Below are 26783 nucleotides of genomic sequence, written 5' to 3' on the forward strand. Positions count from 1 at the left end.
AAGGAAGATATTATTGTGATACCTGTTAATGAAGTTACAGACACAATCTGTGTACTAGGGTAATAGGCCCGAATGATTTTGATAATTTTGAATATTTTGATGATGTTACATATATTGTTTAATGGCGCGTACGTGTGTGCGTGTATGTGTGTGTGTGTGCGTGTGTGTGCGTGAACGTGTGTATGTGTGTGTTTGTGTGTACGTGTGCGTGTGTGTGTGTGTGTGCGTGCGCGTGTGCGCGTGCGTGTGTGTGTGTGTACTTGTGTGTCGAATCGTCTTGTAAAGACCTTTCCAATGGTACCTTACTTGACCAGGTTCGAGTCTAGGGACGCGCAGAAAATGTGAATTTTACGTGTGATTGATTTCACTTCCTGTTTGAGTGTACCAACTTATAGTACTAGTCGAGACCTTCGGTTAGATACCCAACATGCCTAGGTTATCTTTAATAATAAAGGCATGAAGCCGGGTGTTTCCGGATGAATGATTCTGGTTTAAACCTCAATATCTGGAAAACGGATAGAGATAGACCCGTAATTGTACATATTTTCTGAACCTACTCAAAAAAATTTTTCTAACGGTACCGGTCCCGAGTCTGTACGATGACTTTGAAATTTTAATGACTTCATTTCCGGTTGGCACCTAGTTTATGGTAAAGTACACACTTTGGGCTTTTCAAAAATATCAGAAACCCAAAATGTAAAAATGGACCGTAAAACGTCTTATTTTGATGATTTTACAACCTTCTTAAAAAAGCCCTTTACTGGTTCTAAAACTCTGGATGGTCATTAAAAATGTTGGCAATTGTTTAAGAAAAATGTTCTTTAACATCATATCATTGATGGTATGAAAGAGGCACTTCGGTCCATATGCGACCCAGACCTGATGTCACCTCCCTTCCCATACTCAATACACGGATTAACTTGGACAGATCAATAGGCCTTTGTTAATGCATCCGTCCATAAATCAACATAAGCCAGACATTGTGACGACTTTAAAGGGATTAAATTTGACAGTTGAATAGGCTATTGTTAACGTATCCGCTCTTAAATAAATACACGCCAGACGTTGTGGCGACTTTAAAGGGATTAACTTTGACATGTTTACTTTTTATTGTCCGTCTATCCGGCCTTAAATCAACACACGCTAGACATTCTGACCATGTTCACGTTTGATACACTCATGACCTTATCTAAATATAGCTTATGAAGTCATTGTAAAAATAGATCCGAGCATGCGCATTTAGGAATAATACGCTTATGATTGGAGTCATTTGGTCAGTAGATGCCAAGGAGGAAACATCGTAAGCAAGAAAGTAATACTTTATTTTCAGTTAACGTTACTTCTAACGTAGCTATCTTAAATAAAGCTTAATGGTTTTAATTAAAAATATAATAAACATTTTGCTTATCATTAATAAGTTCTCTGATTACCATACTATGTATATTACGTTACAGATAAATCTATATGATTATTAATTAAACATTATTAATATATAGTTTTTTGTTTTCATGTTATCTCCCCGTCTAGGGCTGAGCACCTGACCCTCAATGTGCGCGACAAGCCCTAGATAGGTATATAAGTCAGCTCTATATACTTCTGGGAGATATAAATAGCAGAGTGAGGTCATTCTTAAAATAGAAAGATGATGTCATTCTTAAAATAAAATTCAAAATGGCCGCTGCGCAAGACGTCATTCTCACGCATGCGCAGTCGTGGCCCCAAACCGACGCCTATACTACTAATAAGAATGCCATTTGTAAAGAAAAAATGTAAACAATTGTCAAAAACAATGTTTTACCTAGTTATGTAAAGTTAAAACACTCGTACGATGTTGCAAATGCATCAAAACGAAGACGTGAAACAGCTTTTTAAAAAAGGGTGCGTTTCTAAAGGCGCTGAACTGTCCAGAAGTGTGGCCCCTTCATGCAGTCCCTTTTCGGAATTCAATACATATATCAGTAAGTTGTCAATGGTTTTGCAGAATAATATAAATGTTTTATACGCTGTTAAATTTTCAAGTAAAACAATGCTTTCTTTCTATGATTTGATGACGTTCGAACTTTTTTCTCTTAAACATGGACCTATACCTTAAATATTAAATTATAACTAGTGCTTCTGCTTTCAGCACCAGCAATGAAAAACTTCTCCACATGACTCTCTCTCTCTCTCTCTCTATGTATATATATAAGGAGAGATACAGGGATGAATAAATTCAGATATGCAGTGTTATTACATTTTTATGGAGAACCACGTCCAGGGACTGATCTCTACACCATTCAATGCACAGTCTTCAGTTCTATGTACTTAGCTGATATTACTGGGTGTGGTAAAACTTTTCTGTTTTTGTGTTGTACTATATTTTCAAGTACTGAAAATGACATTAAACAGACTTCTCAGTGAATGTAAACCTAAATAAATGAAATAAATGTGTACTGTTTTGACAAAAACCCTGCATTTACTTTGTGTAAAACCTACAGCTGATTTTCCCCTATTTTTACTTTAACAATCTTCTGCCTGTGATATCCAAACATCTGGCAAGACAACTTATCTAAGTAAAAATTCTCAACAAGAGGACCATGATGGTCCTGAATCGCTCACCTGTCCCAACATGACCCAGTTTTGAACTGAGTATGACATCGTTGTTTCTATTATTTGACATAGTGACCTAGTTTTCAGCTCATGTGACCCAGTTTTGAACTTGACCTAGATATCACCAAGATATAAATTCTGACCAATTTTCATGAAGATCCATTGAAAAATATGGCCTCTAGAGAGGTCACAAGGTTTTTTTATTATTTGACCTACTGACCTAGTTTTTGAAGGCACGTGACCCAGTTTCGAACTTTACCTAGATATCATCAAGGTGAACATTCAGATCAATTTTCATGAAGATCCATTCAAAAGTATGGCCTCTAGAGAGGTCACAAGGTTTTTCTATTTTTAGACCTACTGACCTAGTTTTGATAGCAGTTGACCCAGTTTCGAACATCAAGATGAACATTCAGACCAACCTTCATACAGATCCCATGAAAAATATGGCCTCTAGAGAGGTCACAAGGTATTTTTATTATTTGACCTACTGACCTAGTTTTTGATGGCACGTGACCAAGTTTCAAATTTGACCTAGATATCATCAAGATAAACATTCTGATTGACTTTCAAGAAGATCCATTGAAAAGTATGGCCTCTAGAGAGGTCACAAAGTTTTTCTATTTTTAGACCTACTGACCTAGTTCTGGACCGCACGTGACCCAGTTTCAAACTTGACCTAGATATCATCAAGATGAACATTCTGACCAACTTTCATAAAGATCCCATGAAAAATGTTACCTCTAGAGTGGTCACAAGCAAAAGCTTACGGATGTACGCACGCACGGACGATGGACGCTGTGCCATCGCAAAAGCTCACCTTGTCACTTTGTGACATATGAGCTAAAAATACTAATACCAGTTTCCTGTCGAAAGAAAGTACCTGTTGTTGCATTAGTGATAGTAGTAAGTTTTATATTTTCAATAAAATATAGATTTTACTTTAGTTATAGTCAGCCTACTTTATTGAAAAAGATATTTGACAGAAGCCACTACTATATACCTAAAGTTTAAGTTAAAACAAATTTGATAAAAATTCAAAACAAGAGGGCCATGACGGCCCTATATCGCTCACCTGAGTTAAGTTGCTTGCTTGAGCAAATTTCTTTGCTAAAGCTTCAAAAACAAGAAAGTAAGTCAGTAGGTCATATTCATGGTCACTGAAAATTAGTTTTAAGATTAGTGTGCAAAACTGTACACGTCATCCAAATTTCAAGGCTATATCTTAAAAGACAAGAAAGTAGGTCAGTAGGTCATATTCATGGTCACTGAAAGTCAAAAACAAAGATCGGTGTGCAAAACTGTACAATCATGTCATCCAAATTTCAAGGCTGTATCTTAAAAAACAAGAAAGTAGGTCAGTAGGTCAAGGTCACAGTCAAGTGACATCATGACATCAGGTAATTATAATTAAACAGTCTTGGAAATAGGATCAGATGATTTTTTAAGTATTTTTCCTATATAACTCACATAATAACTAAGTGACCCCAGGGCGAGGCCTCTTAACCCCAGGGGCATAATTTGAACAATTTTGGAAGAGGACTACTAGACAATGCATCATACTGTGCTATTTAATTGACCTGTCAAAACATGTTCCCGGCTTTCATGTTAATCTTATATAGGCTCGAACAGAATATAATAAAAGCCGGGTCTATTTTTTGACAGGTCAAATGAATTGGACAATACCAAATATCAAAAGCCTAGGTTGTATGGTTTCAGACAGGAAGATTTTTAAAGCTTTTTCCTATATAAGTCTATATAAAACTTGGGACCCCCAGGGCAGGGCCTCTTTTCACCCAAGGGGTACAATTTGAACAATTTTTGTTGAGGACCATAAGACAATGCTACAAACCAAATATCAAAGGTCTATGTGTTGTAGTTTCAAACAAGAAGATTTTTAAACTTTTTTTCCTATATAAGTCTATGTAAAACTTGGGACCCCCGGGGCAGGGCCATATTTGATCCTAGGGGGATAATTTGAACAATCTTGGTAGAGGACCACTTGATGATGCTACATACCAAATATCAAAGCCCTAGGCCATGGTTTTGTACAAGAAGATTTTTAAAGTTTTTTATTTCGGTTGCCATGGCAACCAGAGTTCTGCATGAAATTCAATTCTTTGAACAATTTATTTTGAAAGGGGGCCACCCAAGGATCATTCCTGTGAAGTTTGGTGTAATTCTGCCCAGTGGTTTTCAAGAAGAAATTGTTGTCGGACGACGGACATCAAGCGGTCACAATAGCTCACCTTGTCACTTCCAGACAGGTGAGCTAAAAATAGAAATATCTATTACAACTAAGTATCTATATTTACAAAACATTTAGAAAATATCCTTATGAAACTTACTTCTGGCTCTGCACCCACTTACACAAAGTAAAACATGTTCAATGGACATTCTATACAAATACCTATTACGAGAAAAATTCAGCTTAATTCTTTAAAAATTGAAAAAAATCAAATAATTGCTTTAAAACTGTCAATTGTTCATTCATTTCTTTCAATCTTTGTGTCAGTAATCTGTCAGAAGTAATTCTTTATGACTGTCAGTTTCTCTTAGCTACACTAGGTACCTTATTTGCCAGGATATCCAATACAATGCCTCTGTGTTGCTTGATACCCAGTATTGGTGTGTTCCCATCAAGTTCCAATGTAACTCGCAAACTTTTTTTAAGCAGGCTGCTTGCACATTAATGCTGTGTTGATTCTGCATCTAGAAAATTCAAATTCAACTGGACAACTTGTTTGGTGTTGCATGTATACGAAACTTTGGCTATGTTGTACCATCAGTACTGTCCTGAAACAAAATGATAGTTTGGCTAAAATAAGAATGTTATCAATAAATTTAACTTTTCATTTTCCATCATAAAACATACAAGAAAATACTGTTATATTTGTTACTGTTGAAATGTAAATCACACCAATGTAATAATGCAGGTCAAATCTCAGATGTACATATTCCTGAGTACAGAACAACTGGAAAAATGCAAAATTTCCACAGAAAACGGGTATTTTTCATGGAACAGTATGGATCTAATCAAGTTCAGTCAATCATAAACTGTTCTTGCATGTCAGACAGGACTTTCCCTTTTTGCCAGTGCTGGAAAATCTCCTCTTACCTCAAGATGACTCACATGGTGTAATTTATAGATGAATTTATAAATGAATGCATGAATTAATCAAGTACTACAATGAAATACAGCTTTAAAGAATAAACTTTTTATTTTATTTCTTTATTTTTTAATTAAGAAATATTATATTCATGATTCTTATAATCTTACCAGAAATAATTAAACAAGTTATGTAGAATTACTAGCTGTTATTTAAAGTTGATGTGGTGGATGAATAATTGATTAAGTGGAATAACATATAAATTTGTAAATATACTAATTTAACATATTCAAATATCTTTGTCATATCTTACTGATTTAAGGATCATACAAATACTACAGTATATAACAAACAATTGAATTTTTAGTTGGATAATTTGATCAGTATTTTAGTGTGAGTCTTTGTTCACATGGTGTATGTATTCACATTTAAAATAAATTGTCTCATTAAACACGTTTAAGTACAGATGTGAAAATAATTCTAGCATTATGTTTTAACTGCGAAATCATCAGATCACATTAATTCAAATCATATTTGGATGGCTTCCTAGCTGGGCTCTAGCCCCTGGGGGTGAGCGGGAAGGGATTTCCATTCAGCAATATTTACCCTCAATTATAGATTAATATGAAACAAGTGAATGAAGTATTGCCATGCAATACAAAGTCCCCTACTGGAAGGCACCTAATTTTCTCTACTGCAGTATAACATAATGAACTGGTATCTGTCAATGATGTATAAACAATATTGTACTATATATACAATATGTTATAACAAAACACTTGGATTAAAATTTATATATATAAAAACCTACAGTTGTTTTCATACTGAATTTTTTTGGCTGATTATAAAAATGTTATGTAAATTATTTATAGTAACAACAAAGGGAAATTAATCTTTTAAAAAAAAAAAAAAAAAAAAGAAAAAAAAAAAAAAAAATCTATATAATCACTCCGGGAGAACTACGTTCCAACGTAAGTCATGTCTCAACGATATCATGTGACATATCTCAACGACTTCTGGTTACCGTATCGCTCAATATGACACGGCTTATATTATTTTCATATATAGCAATTACTTTTATGATATTTACTTATGTCTTGACTTGAGCATGTATTCAGATTCTAAAAGTAATCGCATAAATTTATCAAAACATTTAAATTTTAAAAACAGTTGTCTGTTATTTAGAAAATAGAAGCATTTTGCTATTTTCCAGAATAAAACAAATATACTACATTTTTCAACAGCAGTACTTACTGACAGTCAATGATCGATTAAAGGCAATGCCAGTTATAATCTTAGAAATATATTACTGCAACTGCTTATCATAAACAGGCAATATTTATTTAATATGATGTTCCTCATTCTAACCGATGATGTTACTAACTCTAAACGCGACATAGGTAAGCGTTACTGACACTCATCGAAGTCTTGCGGCTAAACATTACTTATATTCGAGTGAAATGTACCAGCAAGTCTGTGACTGAAAATCAGATTTTGTTCAAAGTATGTACATATGTACTAGTATTTTTTTATCCGTTTCTTTTATTATCATTTGACGGTTTCCCCAAGATATCTACTAGAAATATGTACGGGGTAGCGTGGAGTTGACTTATACTATTGCATGCACACACCTTAATTATTATTAAGTCTGTAAAAAGATTCTTTTGAAGCACAGGACGCAACTAAGAAACCTGAAGTAAGCATGTAATCGTAGGTTATTAGATTTGTATCTAGGTATAGCACGCGTTCTTCAGCGGAAATAGAGAAATATTGCCCGACTTTATGAAGAATGAATGCTTATTTATCGATGCAAATCTAAAAATCTTTTTATAATTACTACGTGTGTATTATTCATTATATCAATGATAAAATAATTGTTCTTTAACCCAAGTGGAACTGAAAATGTCCTAGTTAAAGAATTTAAAAACATGACGATGTCCATGAAACTGACGTCACAACTGACGAAACGCACCCGAAATAAAACTAAAACGTCAATATTTATAGGTTATTGACTTTGTATGTGGATATAATGCACTTGTTCTGCAGCAGTAATATTGCGCGACTTTAGGAAAGAACGAGTGCATATATCCACATACAAAGTTGATAACGTTTTTATTACTACCTACTATCAAGTAATTACTTTATGTCTAAATTTTCTTTCTGGTACGAAAAAACAGGAGAAATACGAGAAGAATTTCTCCGAAAATCTAATAAACAAATCAAGCTGACGCGCATTCATATTTTCCGCAAGTTGAAACGTCAAATAGATGTCGAAACGTGCGCGTGGACGTCATGGACATCACGCGATTCTTTCCATTTAAACGTTTAGAAAACATTACTCTCCGAAATGAAAGCGTTGTCCGCAATATGTACAGTTTAATATATGGGAGAGTGGTGCCTTTGAGTAATAATGGCCCTGCCAAGGTGATAATAGCCCGAGGGCTATTATTTTCTTTTATGGCCATTATCACTAAAAGACACCGTTCTACCATCTATTTACCTGTTTATCACACGTGTACCTATAATCGTGTAAGAAAAGTTTAAAGTGCATTTTTCATTTGTTCAAGCATTTACTGTTTTTTTTTCAATTTCTATACCATTTGGATAAGAGGCTACATGTTGTATAAAATCAAATGCCTTGATAGTTGTACTTTCTTACATAAAGCATAATTTAGGGTTGAAAAGAAAATCACTTCATGAAGAATTGCTACGAAGTTTATATACGACTGGGTTGTGCTTTCTTGCCATAATGGCACGTCTAGTGTTATAATCGCCCAAGGGCTTTATTCCGAGGACCATTATGAAACTATGTGTGCCATTGCGGCTAGAAGGCACAACCAGCCGTTTATTGACTTTTTATCATATACGTTTACTTCATATTTATTTTGGTATTTTCATTTTATATATTTTCCAAACACCTCAAAGAATTATTTGTTTTGCTTTTTTAATCAACAATGCCATCAATATTTGACAATCGATCTGATTCAGCGACCTTTCAATCGCCATAAATAATGTTGCTTCATGACGTCAACATCAAAACGCGCTGACGTTCTGGTTACCCGGGGCCGTTATGGTTATGGCGCCAGAGGCGCACTGCGCCATTATGGATACATAAACAGAAGCCGTAATGACCGTTTTAAACGGCTTTTTGTTACTATTTATAGTAACGTATATAATAAGGAAAAATATTGCACGATCGCAGTCAATTGAAACTCAATTGAAATAATTTTAGATACGTAATAAGGAAAAATACACCGGACTGGCCTTTCCGTCGACTTTACCAATGCCTGCAAAACCCATCTGGCACCCCATGCGATGGCTCTCGTGCTGGTTATGACAACTTGTGCTGCTTTGATATTATAAGGTATTGTATATGTGAACTTAACAATATCATGTACCTTTAGACCTTCTCTATTTACATGTAGTATTTTTGTCGGTCTGAAATACGTTATTTTACGGATAGAACATACCGTTACGCTTTAAACGATAAAACTAAAGTGGAACTTTTTTTTATTGTGCTTCACTTGAATGTAATGACGTCACTTCGGCTTACGGACGTTCATTTCCCGCGCTGTGGGTGCATGCTCTGCCATAAAAATGAGTACTGCAAATGAAGTGTTTCTAATTGCTTTTAAATTTCTGTTGTTATTTGTAAAATACGGCATGCAACAAAAATGATCTGTCAGAATGAAACGCTAATTTTTATACGATATGCAAAAAAAAAAAAAAATCAGTTATGTGTTTACGAACTCGACAGAAATATCAGTCCTGAGGGCACTTGCGCCTTGTATGGTTACGAGTTATGACGTCTCAGGTTCCTAATACATTTGCACGGCGTAATAATAATTATTATATGCGGACAAAATGAGCAATACGTCTGCACATGGTGTCGAAAACATTTGTTACGAAATAGCTAATTTATGTGGAAAGTTCTTGAAGTAATGCTTTACGATCCTGATTATCTATACAGTATTGATTACCGGCGTACGCATGTACTTACTATCTAATAAGTGTAATTTTCTACAAGTTCAAATGGTAATTATGATGCTGAGACTTTGCAACACTGTATGTGAGACGTTGTCACATAATGTATGTTATCGTTGCGGCCTTGCAACATTTATGTAGCTTACATAAGTGTATTTGTAACTAGTTCGTTGTATCTTGCAAAATGCTGCAAATAGCTAATATATCTTCTACAAATCAAACTTATCTTTTCAGTTATGAAAACGTAAAATATATGCTTAATTACACATAATAAGTGAATCAACAAGGTCATTCGAAGCGATACCGTAGCTTCATCGTTGAGGTATGTCACATGATATCGATGAGACTTGACTTACGTTGGAACGTAGTTCTCCTGGAGTGATAATACAAGTCCACAAGAAACTCTTTACCAGGTAGAGATAGGTCAAAATACACCTAAAAATTGGATGTAACATGCATGCTGTACCACAGAAAAGTGGTCTCGATTTTTCTCTACCGCCAGTAATAAAAAAGTTACAATAAAATCTATTTATAGTAACAACAAAGGGACGTAATTCTAAAAACAAGGGTGCCTCATGGTGGTGAACATTTGGTCCAAGTTACATCAAAATCCCTCCATGCATGAAGAAGAAATGTCCCGTACAAAGTCATTCTTGAATTTGACCTTTGACCTCTAAATATGACCTTGACCTTAGACCTAAGGACCTGGTTCTTGCGCATGACATGTTGTCTCATCCAGGGGAATATTTGTGCCAACTGATATCTAAATCCTGCTTTGCATGACAAAGTTATAGACCGGACAGGAAAAAATCCTTTTGACCTTTGATCTCAAAGTGTGACCTTGACATTTAAGCTAGGGTATTGGGTGTTGCGCATGACACGTCGTCTCATCATGGGAAACATTTATGCCAAGTAATATTGTAATCCCTTGATGGATGACAGTTCTGGATCGGACAGGGCAAAAACCTTATTGACCTTTGACCTCCAATTGCAGCGTTTTTTTCCACCAAAATATTTGGCGAAATTCGGCCCCATTCCCCCCTCAAAATAGTATATTTTTTTCCCCTTTCCGATGCCTAAAATTCCCCTCTGAAAATAAAAAAAAATTCCAATCAATTAAATCATAATTCACTAGTTTATTTTATTTATTTTCATATAGCCTCCGTGTACCATCTCTCGACCCAGTTTTACTCTATTCTGTGGTAATTATATAGGTTGAAAAATAATCAAATATAAGATACCGATATTGACTGGTAGACTGACCTTTTTCAAAGCTGTGTATTTTATTTGTGGATGTTCGCTTCAACTACATGACGAAATACAGGTATGTAGATGTAGGTAGGTTTGATCGATAATCACATTCTACAGAGAACCAATTCTCCACCTTTCACCAGTACTGTCTTTACGGTGTCATGACACCAAATCAGACAAATTTTTCAGCAATAAAATTTAATGCATTTATTTGAATAGTCTTTAAGTTTATATATAGTCTCATCAAAGTGAGAACATTTGAACACATGTTTGTGTTAGATCTGACAGATGGGAAACATATCAAAACATAAACAATTAGATTTTCTTGTAAATTTTATGAGGTCGATGTACTTTGTCAGTTAGAAAAGGATATGAATAAAATATTCTATAAAACACTTACCAATTCTTTGCTCAAAACTGACAAAAGACCAATGAAAATGCCAGTAGATTGTAAAAGTACCTTTGCAGAAAGCGGTAATCCAGTGATATATTGAAATCGATCGGGAGATGGTAGCGTTCGATAGTTGGTACAAGGAGGCTAGAAAACAGTTCACCGCGGTATCTCGCGTTTTGTTTACATCGACACCGGTTGGAGTAACTTCCCTTGATAAATCAGAATCATCGAAGCGCTTTATTATTCTGCACAACAACGCTGTTGAATGTTAGTCTGTAAATGATTTGCATTCTATTTGTTTGGCCGGGTAATGTTGAGTTTTCCATCTTCTAGTCAGTCAGGGTTTGATTTTATGCTTTGGGAAGGGACTAGTCCAATGCATACATTGTTTTTTACAGTTTGTTTTTATTGTGACAGGTCAAATGTAACAGTGACTGCAAATGTCAGACTTTGACAGAAATAAAAAACGATTTGTTTAAGAAGGGACCTAATGTCTGTTGTAAATTTTGGTAGTCTAATGGATGTTTTATCCTCCACATTTGAAAAATTTATTTGGTTATCTGGTATTGATATGCTACATTGTGTTATATGTCATGTCAGATGCTCTTACGGGCCCTGAATTTATCAGTCAACTTGAAACTGTAGTTTATTTCAACACAAATGAAAATTCCCCTTTTCTTAGTTTTACGTCGAATTTTTCCCCCTCCAAAGGGCACCGACCCCCTTCCCCCAAAACTGAAAAAAATCACTGAATTGTGACCTTGACCTTTGAGCTAAGGGTCTGGGCTTTGCGCATGACATGTTGTCTCATCATGGGGAACATTTGTGCCAAGTAATATTAAAATCCCTTCATGGATGGCAGAGTTATGGACGGGACAGGAAAAAAAACTCTGTTGACCTTTGACCCCCAATTGTGACCTTGACCTTTGAGCTAGGGGTCTGGGATTTGCGCATGACACGTCGTCTCATCATGGGGAACACTTGTGCTAAGTGATATTAAAATTCCTTAATGAATGTCAGAGTTATGGACCGGACACGAAACAGACCCTGTTCATGCTATGTTAACATTTGACTGCTAAGTGTGACCTTGACCTTTGAGCTAGGGGTCTGAAAGTTGTGCATGACACATCGTCTTATTATGAGGTACATTTGTGCCAAGTAATATTAAAATCTCTTCATGGATGGGAGAGTTATGGACCGACAGGAAAAAAGCCCTGTTGACCTTTGACCTCCAATTGTGACCTTGACCTTTGAGCTAGGGGTCCGGGATTTGCGCATGACACATCATCTCATCATGGGGAACATTTGTGCCAAGTATTACTAAAATCCCTTCAAGGATGGGAGAGTTGTGGACCGGACAGGAAAAAGCCCTGTTGACCTTTGACCTCCAATTGTGACCTTGACCTTTGAGCTAGAGGTCCGGGTTTTGCGCACGACACGTCGTCTCATCATGGGGAACATTTGTGCCAAGTAATATTAAAATCCCTTCATGGATGGCAGAGTTATGGACCGGACACGAAATTGCAGACGGACGGACGGACGGACGGAATGACGGAAAAGTGCATTCCTATAGTCCCCGAAACTGGTTTTCAACCAGTAGGGGACTAACAAGCACTTGAGCTGTGAGAAAATCAATGGCAGCAAAGAAACACTTTTTAATTTCTATTTTATAAAACTACATTTGTAAATTAAAAGGTTGTAACATTTCTATTAAAGAATTTTTAATTAAGAGTACTTTTTGTTGGTTTCTTCTATCTATACAAAGTTAACTTACATGATAATGGCCAAGTGTGCATTATATTTTGGAAGACTGACTCTTATTATGTTGTACAGCATCTTTAAAACCAGTCATCTTTCTATGATCTTAACTGTATGTCTGACAAGACCTGGTGTTTCCATTTTCCTCCTGTCTGGACCATGTATAGGTACCATACTGCTCTCCACTAAACTTTAATTTTGCGGCTGTTATTCCTAAGCAGGTATCTTTTCTGAAATTGAACTATAGAAATTGATCATCACCTAAATGTTTGTTTACTACTATCGGTATGAGGCCCCTACCAGGTAAAACCATCTTATTTTTAATATTACATATGAAACTTGTTTTCTGAACAAAATTTTAAATATTCTTTTCTTATTATCTTTGGACAAAACAGAACTGTCATCTTTGTCGCAATTGTCTGAAATTTCTTTGTTTACCAAGAAAAAAGGTCAATCAGACTTTTAGATAAGTTAGATGAAAGCATATATGTTTAAGTTTTAAAATATTATTTCATTAAGTACAAATTATTATAACAACTTTTCTTTATTAATTTGACTGAAAATGCACCAACCAGTAACTAGTACACCAGTTCTACCTCATACTGTCATACGAGAACAAGAACTGTCCATAAGACAGTCAATGCTCAATTATTTGAACCGTAGTCCCAGAAGCAGGAATATTACCCTATATGTTAAAATATCTATACAGTTTCTATCCAGCATCTACATTAGTTTTGGAGATAGTAACTTGTACCCAAAACTTAATCAGGATTTTCTAAGACCAAAATAATTCAAAAGTGCCTGGGCAGATTTGGTTAGTTATCGAACTTGGCCGAGGTCTTATGGTCAAACACATTTTGTTCAAGTTTGGTGAAAATCGGCTGAGAAATGTTTGACATAAGAGTGCGGACAAGCTTTGTGACAGACAGACAGACAGATACACTGACACAGTGGTGGGAGACACAATTACAAAGATAAAGAGAAAGTAGATCAAAACTTTAACCAAAGTGCCAATACGGAAGGAGACCGGGTTGAGTAGGATAGCTCTCGATACACCGTATGGTCAAGCTAAAAATAAGTTTCAAAGCTATATGTCTTTAAATGATAGCAATATGTACTTGCATGCAAAACTTTAATCAAGGTGTTACACTGACACCGACACCAGGGCGAGTAGAATAACTTGATAGCCATTAACAGAACGGAAAATGCGCATACCTGAAGAAACCATGGCCCGAACTTAGAAGTAGATCAGGATGAAATCCAACCCATGCTAATGGTTCCACGGCAGCGTGAACAAATTGATGACTCATGATGCGTAATCCATCCAATCTGATAGTAGCCCAAGCCTGGTAGTTGGTACCATGGATCATCACGAAAGGACATACCACCTCCATTGAAAGATGCATGGAATGGTCCTGCACCGCCCGTACTCAAACCTCGGGTTATTCCCTTTTGATCTCGGTTGACAATTCCTCTTCCAATTTTATCATGGAATGGCCTTGCGCTGCCTGTAGTCGAGCTAAAAATACAGAACAGTTTAAGTGTCCCCATTTAACAGATGTCTTTACTTGAATGCAACAGACCAAGTTTAAGATCCATCAAGTACTTCATGAGAAGAAACTGTTTTAAGGTGCTCTAGTGACAAAATGAAAAGAGAACCTTATACTGAGGCTACAGACCAAGTTTGATGAATATCTATCTAGCACTGAAGAAGCTGTTTAAAGGTATAAATTTCTATTTCTAGCTAAAGGATGAAAAGATTTTAAGAGGACCTTACAATAATGCTACAAATACAAGGCAGTCTGAAAGACAGCTAAATCCCCCGCCACTGCTATGGATAGTGAAAGGGTAAACCTTTGACCTTTAGCTGTGACCTTGACCTTGAGTTGACATGGCTGACTCATGAGTTCTTGATGAGGTGATCATTTGACCCAAGTTTGATGAAAATCCTTCAAGGGCTTTAGGAGATACAGAGTGGACACAAAATGGAAGGCTCAAACCTTTGCCCCTTAGTTGTGACCTTGACCTTGAGCCGGCATGGCTTACTCATAATTTCTGCACACTGTTTTGATGTGATCATTTGACCCAAGTTTTATAAAATTCCTTCAAGGGGTTTAGGAGATATAGAGCGGACACGAAATGGAAGGCTCAAACCTTTGACCTTGACTTGTGACCTTGACCTTCAGCCGACATGGCTGACTCATAAGTTCTGCAAATCGCCTTGATGAGGTGATCATTTGACCTAAGTTTTATAAAATTCCTTTAAGGGGTTTAGGAGATATAGAGCAGACACAAAATGGAAGGCTCAAACCTTTGACCTTGAGTTGTGACCTTGACCTTGAGCCAACAAGGCTGACTCATAGGTTCTGCACATTGTCTTGATGAGGTGATCATTTGACCCAAGTTTTATAAAATTCCTTTAAGGGGTTTAGGAGATATAGAGCGGACACAAAATGGAAGGCTCAAACCTTTGACCTTGAGTTGTGACCTTGACCTTGAGCCGACAAGGCTGACTCATAGGTTCTGCACATTGTCTTGATGAGGTGATCATTTGACCCAAGTTTCATGAAAATCCTTCGAGGGGTTTAGGAGATATGGAGCGGACATGAAAGTGTTACTGACAGACGGACGGAAGGACGGATGGAGACCATTCCTGTAACCCCCCACCACTTGTGGCGGACACAAGATGGAAGGCTCAAACCTTTGACCTTCAGTTGTGACCTTGACCTTGAGCCGACATGGCTGACCCATAAGTTCTGCAAATTGCCTTGATGAGGTGATCATCTGACCAAAGTTTAATGAAAATCCTTCAAGGGGTTTAGGAGACATAGAGCGGACACAAAATGGAAGGCTCAAACCTTTGACCCTTAGTTGTGACCTTGACCTTGAGCTGGCATGGCTGACTCATGATTTCTGCACATCCTCTTGATGAGGTGATCATGTGACCAAAGTTTTATAAAACTCCTTCAAGGGGTTTAGGAGATATAGAGTGGACACAAAATGGAAGGCTCAAACCTTTGACCTTGTTTGTTTGTTTGTTTTTTTGGGTTTAACGCCGTTTTTCAACAGTATTTCAGTCATGTAACGGCGGGCAGTTAACTTAACCAGTGTTCCTGGATTCTGTACCAGTACAAACCTGTTCTCCACAAGTAACTGCCAACTTCACCACATGAATCAGAGGTGGAGGACTAATGATTGCAGACACAATGTCGTTTATCAAATAGTCACGGAGAACATACGCCCCGCCAGAGGATCGAACTCACGACCCCGTGATCCGTAGACCAACGCTCTTACCTACTGAGCTAAGCGGGCGGGCTTTCCTTTGACCTTGAGTTGTGACCTTGACCTTGAGCCGACAAGGCTGACTCATGGGTTCTGCACATCGTCTTGATGAGGTGATCATTTGACCAAAGTTTCATGAAAATCCTTTAAGGGGTTTAGGAGATATGGAGCAGACACGAAAGTGTTATGGACAGACGGACAGAAGGATGGACGAACGGATGGAGACCATTCCTATAGCCCCCCACCAATTGTGTCGGGGGATTTAAAAAATTTAAATAAGATCCATGAAGTGGTTTTATTAGAAGAATTTGTTTGAAGATTTTTCTGTTTTCAGCTTTTAACGACCCGTAAAAAGTGGTGTATTGCCCTTACTAAAAAGTAAAGTCAGTGTGAACTTCTTAAGGTACAAGGTAGATATAATTTCCAGCATTCTACCTTACCTTAAAGCCTTATTGTTTTCTCTGCCTCTGTTATAACATTCTGCTATTCCTTTAACATGACATTCTGCTGTTTCTTTAACATGACATTCTGCCCAGTCTGACATTCTATCGTTCCTCCAACAGGACATTCTATTATGTGTTTCTAAGATGACACTCTGCCATTCCTTTAATTTTGACAGGTCTAAAGTCTCGTGTCATCTCTAGATATGGTATGTGTACTGAAAAAGAAGATTTTATTTCTTTTTTAAAGATGAAGTAATTTTGTTCAATTATAACACCAGGAAGAGTCACTGAGAATTTTCAGTATTGAGTAACTTCATTGTACTTTAACACCATAATACAAACTATTAAATGTTGTCTACAGTACCTGTATATTTGTGATATTACAAAAAGTATCCAGCCCTTTTCAGAATAAGTATTTTCAATCATTATGTCAAGAAATATTTTTATAAACTATGTAAAACTGTTTCATCTGTTGTTGAAAAATTATAATGTTCAAAGTTCACAATATTTCTTCCAAACATCTTCATCATAAAGCTAGATCTATTTTTTGCTTCGGTGTATAAAAGTCCCATAACCCAGTTTCAAACTCTCCGGTTTGAAACTTATAGTATGACCACCAGGGTAGGTCATCATGCAACAAATGACCCAATGGCGGTTGATGATCAAAATGTCCCCAAGCCCAAATGTGCCAAAAAAGTAGAAATCTACTCCATTTCAACACATAAATGACATCTTGTTGAATCAAAACGAATGCATCTGATTAATGATAGTTAAATTCAGTACAGTGGTATGATATTCCACAATACTATAGTGCATTTTATTTGACCTGTCGGGGCGTGGTTTCGCGACGGTCCATTACATTATTGTGTAGGGTATGTAGTACACGTAACCAATGTAGCGTTGAATGTTAGTCATTGGCTACCAATGATAATGGAATTAAACAGTTACATTGCTCAACCTATTTTGCTCGTTTTTTGAGATTTCCATTATTTGCACAAGTCCGAGATTAACTCAAATAAAACAGACTATACAATAACTTATTAGATTTTATATTTGACAGCCTTCAAAGAAATTCCATTGTTCTATCATTACTGGGAGATAATAACAAAAGATTTACACATTTAATCACAAGGAGACTGAAATTCTATCATTAGCTACCAGAAATAGTCTAATAATTCTATAAAAATGGTCCTATAAATAAACTCTCAGGTCATATGGCAACTTTCTAGTTTTGATGGTGGAGAAAGACCACAGGTGCTCTCGTGCATTATTTCACACGAGTGGGCACCTGGGTAGAACCACCAACCTTCCATAAGCCAGCTGGATGGCTTCCTCACATGAAGAATTCAATGCCCCAGGTGAAGCTTGGACCCATATCGATGAGGAGCAAGTGATTTGAAGTCAGCAACCTTAACCTGACTCTGACATGGAGGCCCCTTTCTCAGTGTGACATGAACTCTTTGTACCTTTTTCGCATAATGAATAAGAAAATGTTAAATATGACACTTTTGCTTCATTCACTTCTTGTGGTATAACTAGTAAATGTAGACATGCAAGCGAATTTATCAGAAAAATTCAAGCGTTTGGCTTTCATTTGCGAGTGAAAATCCATTCCACAGTGCCAAGAAACTGAGAGATGTTATGTACTAATTAAAACAAGTTTCAATTCAATATCTTGAGCACTGGCACCAGACCAGAAATAAAATGCCTCTGTACATGTTATAACCTACCCCTAGGTATTCTATAAGAACCATTGTCATGAACAGGAAAATATATTAACCCATTTCATTTGCCCATTTTATACCTAAAACACGCAGTTCGGTAAATGTGTACTATGGATATTGAACATGTGGTAATTTATCTTCCATTGTGTACCAGTCACATTTCTTCACTATTTCTTATCTGAGAGAAACAACGCATAGTTTATAGTTGTTTCAACGTTACACAAAAAACTTCCCTACTTGTTGAACTTCCCTAGTGAAAAAACCATTCTGATTGGCTGATGTGAAAATGCATGTCAGTCGTTGTTCAACTACAGGTGTACGATATCAATTAAATAAACAGTTCAGTTGTATACCAATGTTTGACTTCAAATCCCAGTGGTTTTTTTAACCATTTTGGGAAAAGGTCCAGTACCGGTTGAATTGGGAAAAATGATGGCGTTTTTAACCCAAATTGGGAATTTTAGTGGGGTTTTTACTCAAATTGGAAATTTTTTGTAATAAGTTAATAACATCATTTAGAACACTTCTTCCTTTTTCAGAAAAAGGGTCATAATTTTGAAAAAAAATGCAAAGTAGAGTTATGGGACCTGCACAGTGCATGTCAGATGACCCACTTTCAAACTTGACCTAGATATCATCAAGGTGAACATTCAGACCAACTTTCATGAAGATCCATTGAAAAATATGGCCTCTAGAGAGGTCACAAGGTTTTTCTATTTTTAGAACTACTGACCTAGTTTTTGACCACACGTGACCCAGTTTCGAATTTGACCTAGATATCAAGATGAACATTCTGACCAACTTTCATAAAGATCCCACGAAAAATGTGACCTCTAGAGTGGTCACAAGCAAAAGTTTACGGACGCACACACGGACGACGGACGCCACACGATCACAAAAGCTCACCTTGTCACTTTGTGACTGGTGAGCTAAAAATGTGGAGTATCTCTGCAATATGAAATATTGAGACAACATGATTGGTGCATGATTAAAGGTCCATTACTAAAACCCAAACGAGTATTACATGAAAACCAGAGTTTGTAGCTGAGACTTCCTATTTACTGAAAATATGGCCCACTGCATCGGTTCTGACCAAATAGTCATGAATATGTTCAAGAATAACTAAAAAAAAATGTTGCCTTTGTCAAACCGAAAGTATGCTTTCCGACTGCTTACGAACCCGTCGAGCATCTTCGGACTTTTTCAGAAGAATCCTCCGAAACGAGGCTATAATTTATATATAGATGCAAAATATATCATATGCCCAAACGATAACGTGATTTTTACAAACTTAGCACATGGAATTCAACAATTTTGTAACTCACAAAAACTTCATGAAAATCATTCTTATAATACAGGTAATATACAGCTATAATACAAGTTTTCATAAGGACAATTCAGGCCCTTCCCGAATAAAAGTGTTTTTACAACTTCGTCTGTAAACTTTTTCAGTTAATCTCTTTTCAGTATAATTTTAGGAATATAAATGAGTAACTGTCTTACACTGCAGAAACAAAGTATGATTGAAATTTACCTAAATACACTTATTTATGTACACATGGCTACATTAATTTAATAAGATTTTAAACATTAAACACATTGTCTTGGCCTAATATATGTCACTGTCAATTTTAAATTTAAATTTTGTACATCTCATAGGCATTGTACCTAATTTAAAGAATATTTAAAAAATGAAATAAAAAAGTAAATATTGTTATATATGATGCCATTGCATGATACAACAACTTTTGTTTTCAATGTTCTGTCATCAGTCATGGAATAATGTTCAAAAGATGATCAACAACAAATAGTCCTACCTGTGTAAAGGGAAGGTAACTGTGTAACTAAATATTGGTTACTTAAGGCAGTACTAGTTATCTCCCTTATCAATTTGCATATAAAGTGTCAGAATTGACCCTAAATTGACCTATGGTCTGTTTCATGTAGCAATCAAAGAAAACACTGATGTTCTTAAATATTTATTTAATTCTGTTTATATGAAATATAATGATTTATATAATGTTTTATGAAAATAGTACAAGTATGTTAATGAAAGTGATAAGTATGTGGTATTGCACTTTGTTGACAGTAAAAAATATGAATTATATAAAAATGGACATTTTCATAAGAAAAAGAACATATAGCTACAATTCATTAAAAACATAAGATCATAAAAAATAAGCCAACCAATTTCTAGGAAAAGGCAACTTCATAGTAACAGAGAAAATCCAAAAAGTACTGGAAAAGAGGTCAAATGTTGCCTTATAGTACTACTTCTTAATGTTTGAATAATGCCAGTTCAAATCAAAATACAACATTTTCGGAAACTTTTATGAGTTTTTTTTATAAGTTTTATGAAGGCTGCTAAAGACCAGTAGCCTGTAATGTGATATAAAATCTGAAATACAAAACGTTTGACTAGTACAGTGGTGACATCACTTTTAAAGTAACCATGCCACTATCAAAGTTGACAGGGAACTTAAGGAAATTAACCTGCAAAGTTTCGTGAAGACTAATCAATAATATATTGTCCAGACAAACAAATCAGGACAGGCACAGGCACACCATTTGGACAACTAAGTCTTCATTTCCGTAAACTCGCACAACAAAAAGTAATGACAATATAAAATACTGAAAACATACTCATGACAAGTACAAAAGGGCCAACATTTCTGAATCATAGAACTTTCTGATCTTATGATGCTTAATGAGGTAACATGTCACACAAAATATTGCTATGGTAATAAAAGGCCAATAATTATGAAAAAAGCCAAATGCAGTTCTGTAACTAGTGCATTTAATGTCAAATTATTACAGTTTGCAATTGTAAGAAGTATAATACATTTTTCATTAACAAAGTGGAACGTGTTTTAGGTATTTTCATGACAAAACATGTCTCCCACCTATGTATACCTTTATGCTATGGCGGCTATTTTATGCAGCAAAATGGAAAGTGTTGGTGATATGCAAAAATATACTTGGTACTGATCACTCCTGTGAAGTTTCATCAAAATCTGTTAAGTAGTTTTGACCTGTGAAAGCCGACAAGATTTTTCTACTTTTAGCTCTGGCTGCAATTTAGTGCATCGAAACGAAACGTGCAATCGATATGCACAACACTATGCTTGGTACTGATCATTCCTGTGAAGTTTTATCAAAGTCTGGCCAGCAACTTGTCCTCTTAAAGCCAGACAGGCTTAATGCGGATAGACGAGAAGGCATAAACAATACCTCTCCCCACCTTTAGATGAGACATAATTCCGAGATAAAACCTTACATACAACACTTTACAAAATCAGGATGCTAAAAATGTATGTGCAATACCTCTACCTATCCTTCAGTGAAACGAAAAAGGACAAAACACAAGTAATATGGAGGAGTTATGGGCCATGACATGTACGATAAACAAATATTTTAAGACTGAAGAAAATGCATTGAATAGTTCAAAAATTTACATTAGCGTTTCAGTTCAATATAAACTTTGTCACACTAAAATGATATTGCAATTATAATGACCAATCACTTTTTAGATTTATGAAGGAGAAAAACAATTTATGCCAACTTTAAACTTACAACTTTAAAAACGAAAATTATTAAACGTTTTACTTTGGTATTGCATGAAATTAAATTTTGTGACCATGCAAATAATTAATGATTTTAATAATACTGATAACTATGATCTTAAGTTTGATTTGTGAACATACTGTGCTATAAACTGAGACAAAACAGTACTGATACACTACAAGACACAGTATTTTGAAAATTATAACAGTGTAATGTTTACATATTCTCAAAGTTTCTGAATCACATTTACATGCACAGTTGGACAGGACTTGTTGCTCTCTACATGTGCGTCCTACAATTACAGCAAATATGTAACAAAATTGATTCAGGAGGCTCCTCTATACTAAACTGTGCATGCTGCAGACACTGATCTTGAACAATAGCTGAACGGTGACACTGAAGATTTCACAGGTATATATCTGAAGAAAGAAATGCATAATGTAGTAACTCTGTAATCGAGGTGTCTGCAGCTCTTTAATATTCAAAATATGTATATTTCTGAATAACAGGTAGAATAAAAGTGTTACTGGATTAATAAAACTTCAACATATCTTATGCATAAGACCCATTTTAGTAGAATATATCAAGAGGCCAATAGTGACCCTAAGTCACTCACTTGACCTTACTATTTGACCTAAAATATATGTATGACACACTATGTATTTTGGAATATTATGATGGCAGGCTATATTTTATTCTATATCTTAAATACTTTGAAAGTAACACACCTTATACTTGACATTTCATAAGTTATATCTTACATCCACCTTTTTAAGCTTATAACAACAGAATTGTGTTTACCTTTTTAATTAATTTCAGGAGGAAAATATAAGATATTTGGAAAGTTACATTCATAAGTCTGTAATTATTTGGTACTGTATAATTTCTTTTTGTAAGTGTAAAGTTTATATATCATACTTGACCCTTGGTCTCATGTGAAACAAACTTTACACAAGCCTCTTGAAGTGATATATGCCAATAATTGAATTACATTGTAACTCTTTGAATATTGTAAACAATTACCTGAAGGTATCAATATCTGTGTTTATTTAAGTCATACAGATCAACATTGGCATTCTCATCATATGAATCCACAGAACATTTTACACTGAAATAAAGAAACAACTTTCTACAAATTTTGTACTTCCATTACTGAAATTTACAGACTTTACATTGAATTAGGACTCTAATCCATTGAAAAAATCAAGTGACAGATATCAAGAAAACGTTGCATTAAAGATATTTAAACAAAATGGTTATTGCTATAGTGTGTTTAAAAGCTTTGAAACATGGTAAGTGGCCGACAATAGTAGTTCTTTTATCTCTGTATCCTATGAAAGGCTAAGAGTTAAGAAGTCTGAATAGATATCTTTACCTAAGTCAAAATTTCTTGATTCAAAATGGTTGGCTGTACCATCCTTCATGAAACTTCATAAAATCATTTTAATTACATTTACAATGTGTATCTGTTAAATGTTTATGGGAATGTAATTTCAATAACTGGCATTATATTACCTTTGACATATTAAACTTGTTAAAGAGTATCATTTGTACATCATTGTACCATCAGACCATCTTTCACTTCTGTCAACCTGACTAGACATGTTGGACACCCTGAAATATATAAATGATAAAATCTGTGAAAAGACTCATCATGCAAAAACCATAACACCATCTTTATAAAATCACCTTAACACCTTAAACTAAAAAAATATCATTATTTCAAATTATTATTGTCCATAAAAGTATAATGTATCCCATCCATAATCATTACATGACTCCTTATGTAATTTACCAGTTGATAGTTTGGAATGGCTTCCAGTCTAAATCCAGAAGTTGGAAGAAAAACAAATTATGAAAGTTTATTTATGGTGTCATTTAAAAGAATGACCTGCATGTTAATTGTCAACTGTTTGCTCTTTTTAATATTGATAGGCAATTGCATTTTATCAAATGCTGTCTAATATATATATCAACTGTCAATAGTTTACAAGTGTTAATTAGATGTCACTGACTTGTTTACTTGTTTCAACATCATAAAGAGAGATAAAACTACATGTAAATTGTAAAACATTGTATGAGATACCCTTCCATCCTGTATAAATTGCCTTTAAAAAGAAATTACATAGAAGTATTATCCCACAGTTTTGACTGTCCCTGCTCTAAATTTTCAAGCTTCTGCAGCCACTTTAATGTGTTATCTGTTCGCTTGTACTTCTGTCTGAAATGAGGTAATTATAATATTTCAATAACTTATAATTATAAATATACTATGTTATTCTTTTCCTACAATTTGCAACAATTTGTTTTGATAATTCATTTTATCTCAATTACATTCTGTTCTGACTACAGCTAAAATACATAGAACAGACTATAAGCTATTATAAGGTCAAAGGTCACCCTAAAAGGAAAAATCGGTAAACTTAGGCCCAGTTAATCACAGATGCTTTATATAAGCTGTCATTTCACACAATACTTTGCTATAGCGTTATGTTTCTACAAACAAAAAACAAGAAAAAACAAATTAATAGAAAGAACATTTTTGGGCAATTCAAAAAGCGACAATGAAAGTGAAAGTAGAAAGTCAATATTTTCTTATCGACTTTTCTTTCATAATTTCCATTTAAAGCGTAACAGTTTACTTTCATACTGTATTGAATAATCCATAAACATTATACTTACCGTTTAAATGCATGAAAAATCCTCATGGTACCCGTAAACTTATAATTTGTTGATAACCTCTCAGTTTTCAGCCGATTTCACGTGAAAATACGAAACCGGTGTTGACATAAATGTTCTACTTCCTGCGGTATTCGATTGCGTAAATCGGCTCTAGTACTATGTCTACATCTCATATTTTTCGTGCAAGTCGTGCATAATTACCATCATGCAAATACAGTTATTTTGTTGCGTGTCTTAAATGGATATTCGTTTGAAACAATTCTAAAATCACGTGATCCCGAAGAATTTCCGACCGATTACGGAAAAGCGATAAACACGAAAGTAGGACAAAATAACCCCCCATGTCAGTCTAAGAAAATACAGAAACAATCTTTTGTTTCTCTGTACATGTGTTGATTTCAAGGGAATATTGCACGGCTATCCTAATGTTTAGTACTATATTTCAAAATGTGTAGTCTTTTTTTAAGATTTATGTCTATTCATTTGTCTTTATTTTGCACCTTTAAAGATAAATTACCGCTTGTTCATGCAATATGCTGGGTACCCATTCACCGAACTGCGCATTTTAGGTGAGAAATGTACGACTGAAATGACCGGTTAGTGCACTGACTGAAATACTGTTGAAAAATGTTGTTAAACCCAACACAAAGTGAAACAAACAAATTATATGTCATTATGAAAATAAGTTTGTTTAATATATGTCAAAGTTGTGGCATGGACATGCTCTAAAATGACCTTTGACCCCTAATGGTGACCTTCACCTCCAAGGTACAATGTAGGGGTCTTGGAGTTCCCAATGTCACTGTCTCATTGAGGCAAACATTTATGCAGCATTACAACAAGAGCACCGCCTTGCGGGTGCTGACGCTCAGCTGTATGACAGAAATTTACTCCTACCCATGATTTTCTAAGTCCAAAAGGGGCCATAATTCTTGCAAAAAGCAATGTAGAGTATTTTACTTGATGTGCAGAGTCGGCTTTTAATGGCGAATAACTGTTAGAAGTTTTTAAAGCAATAGCTTCGACTGTTAACAAGAAAACTTGACCTAACCAAGAAGCTTCCAAAAGTGACCATAATTCTTGCAAAAAGCAAGATGGAGATATGTTTCTTGCTGTACAGAGTCAGCTTTTGATGGTGAACAAGTGTTGAAGTTTTAAAGCCATAGCTTTGGTAGGTTAGGAGAAAAGTTGACCTAAACATAAATCTGATATATCAGCTATTGATGGTGAACAATTGTTGCAAGTTAAAGGAGAGACTTTCAAATAAGCTTAGCTTTCTACTAAATCCTTCATGCCATAAACAAGTGCCTGTGTTAACTAGAGCTATCACTAAAGGTGATGAATGTACCCCCCCCCCCCCCCCATGCACTGACACAGTACATTGCAATTTGACGCACACAAGTTGCATAATTATGTAGACTGTATGTATATTGACTGTATGTATACAGTATAGTAACAAAAAACAAAGTCCCGTAACTATGCAGAATATTTATCTAAAAGAATGTAACATGCACCATGCACAACTAGGGTTGGTACTGATCACTTGTGTAAAGTTTCATTAAATTGTATGCAAGGGTTTGGTAGATTAGGCATGCACAAGATTGCATATGCAGACTATGTACATAGTATGTTAACAAGAAACAAAGTCCTATAACTCTGCAATTTTTGTCGCTGAAAGAACCTAACATGCCCCATGCACAACTACTGTTGTTACTGATCACTTGTGTGAAGTTTCATTAAATTGTGTCAAGGGGATGAGGAGAGATTGTGCGCACAAGATTGTGTCTATGTATATAGTATAGTAACAAAAAAAACAAAGTCCCATAACTCTGCAAAAAATTTTTCTGAAAGAACCTAACATGCCCCATGCACAACTACTGTCGTTACTGATCACTTGTGTGAAGTTTCATTAAATTGTGTCAAGGGGATGAGGAGAGATGGTGCGCACAAGATTGTGTCTATGTATATAGTATAGTAACAAAAAAACAAAGTCCCATAACTC

General features: G+C 35.4%; 2 long non-coding RNA genes across 2 annotated transcripts; both read right to left on the reverse strand.

Annotated features, from left to right (window-relative positions):
• Positions 1–269: 269 nt before the first annotated feature.
• Positions 270–17460, reverse strand: LOC123535368 (uncharacterized). The gene is made up of 4 exons (XR_006683201.2): positions 16809–17460; positions 14302–14605; positions 13103–13316; positions 270–5385 (listed from the first exon to the last, which is right to left on the reverse strand). It is a non-coding gene; the product is annotated as an uncharacterized LOC123535368 (long non-coding RNA).
• Positions 17461–20501: 3041 nt separating this feature from the next.
• Positions 20502–24989, reverse strand: LOC123534899 (uncharacterized). Its single transcript, XR_006683095.2, has 5 exons — positions 24782–24989; positions 24225–24320; positions 23615–23713; positions 23123–23207; positions 20502–22518 (listed from the first exon to the last, which is right to left on the reverse strand). It is a non-coding gene; the product is annotated as an uncharacterized LOC123534899 (long non-coding RNA).
• Between the last annotated feature and the right edge of the window lie 1794 nt (positions 24990–26783).

This window comes from Mercenaria mercenaria, chromosome 12 (genome assembly GCF_021730395.1).
Source record: "Mercenaria mercenaria strain notata chromosome 12, MADL_Memer_1, whole genome shotgun sequence".
Taxonomy (NCBI): Eukaryota; Metazoa; Mollusca; class Bivalvia; order Venerida; family Veneridae; genus Mercenaria; species Mercenaria mercenaria.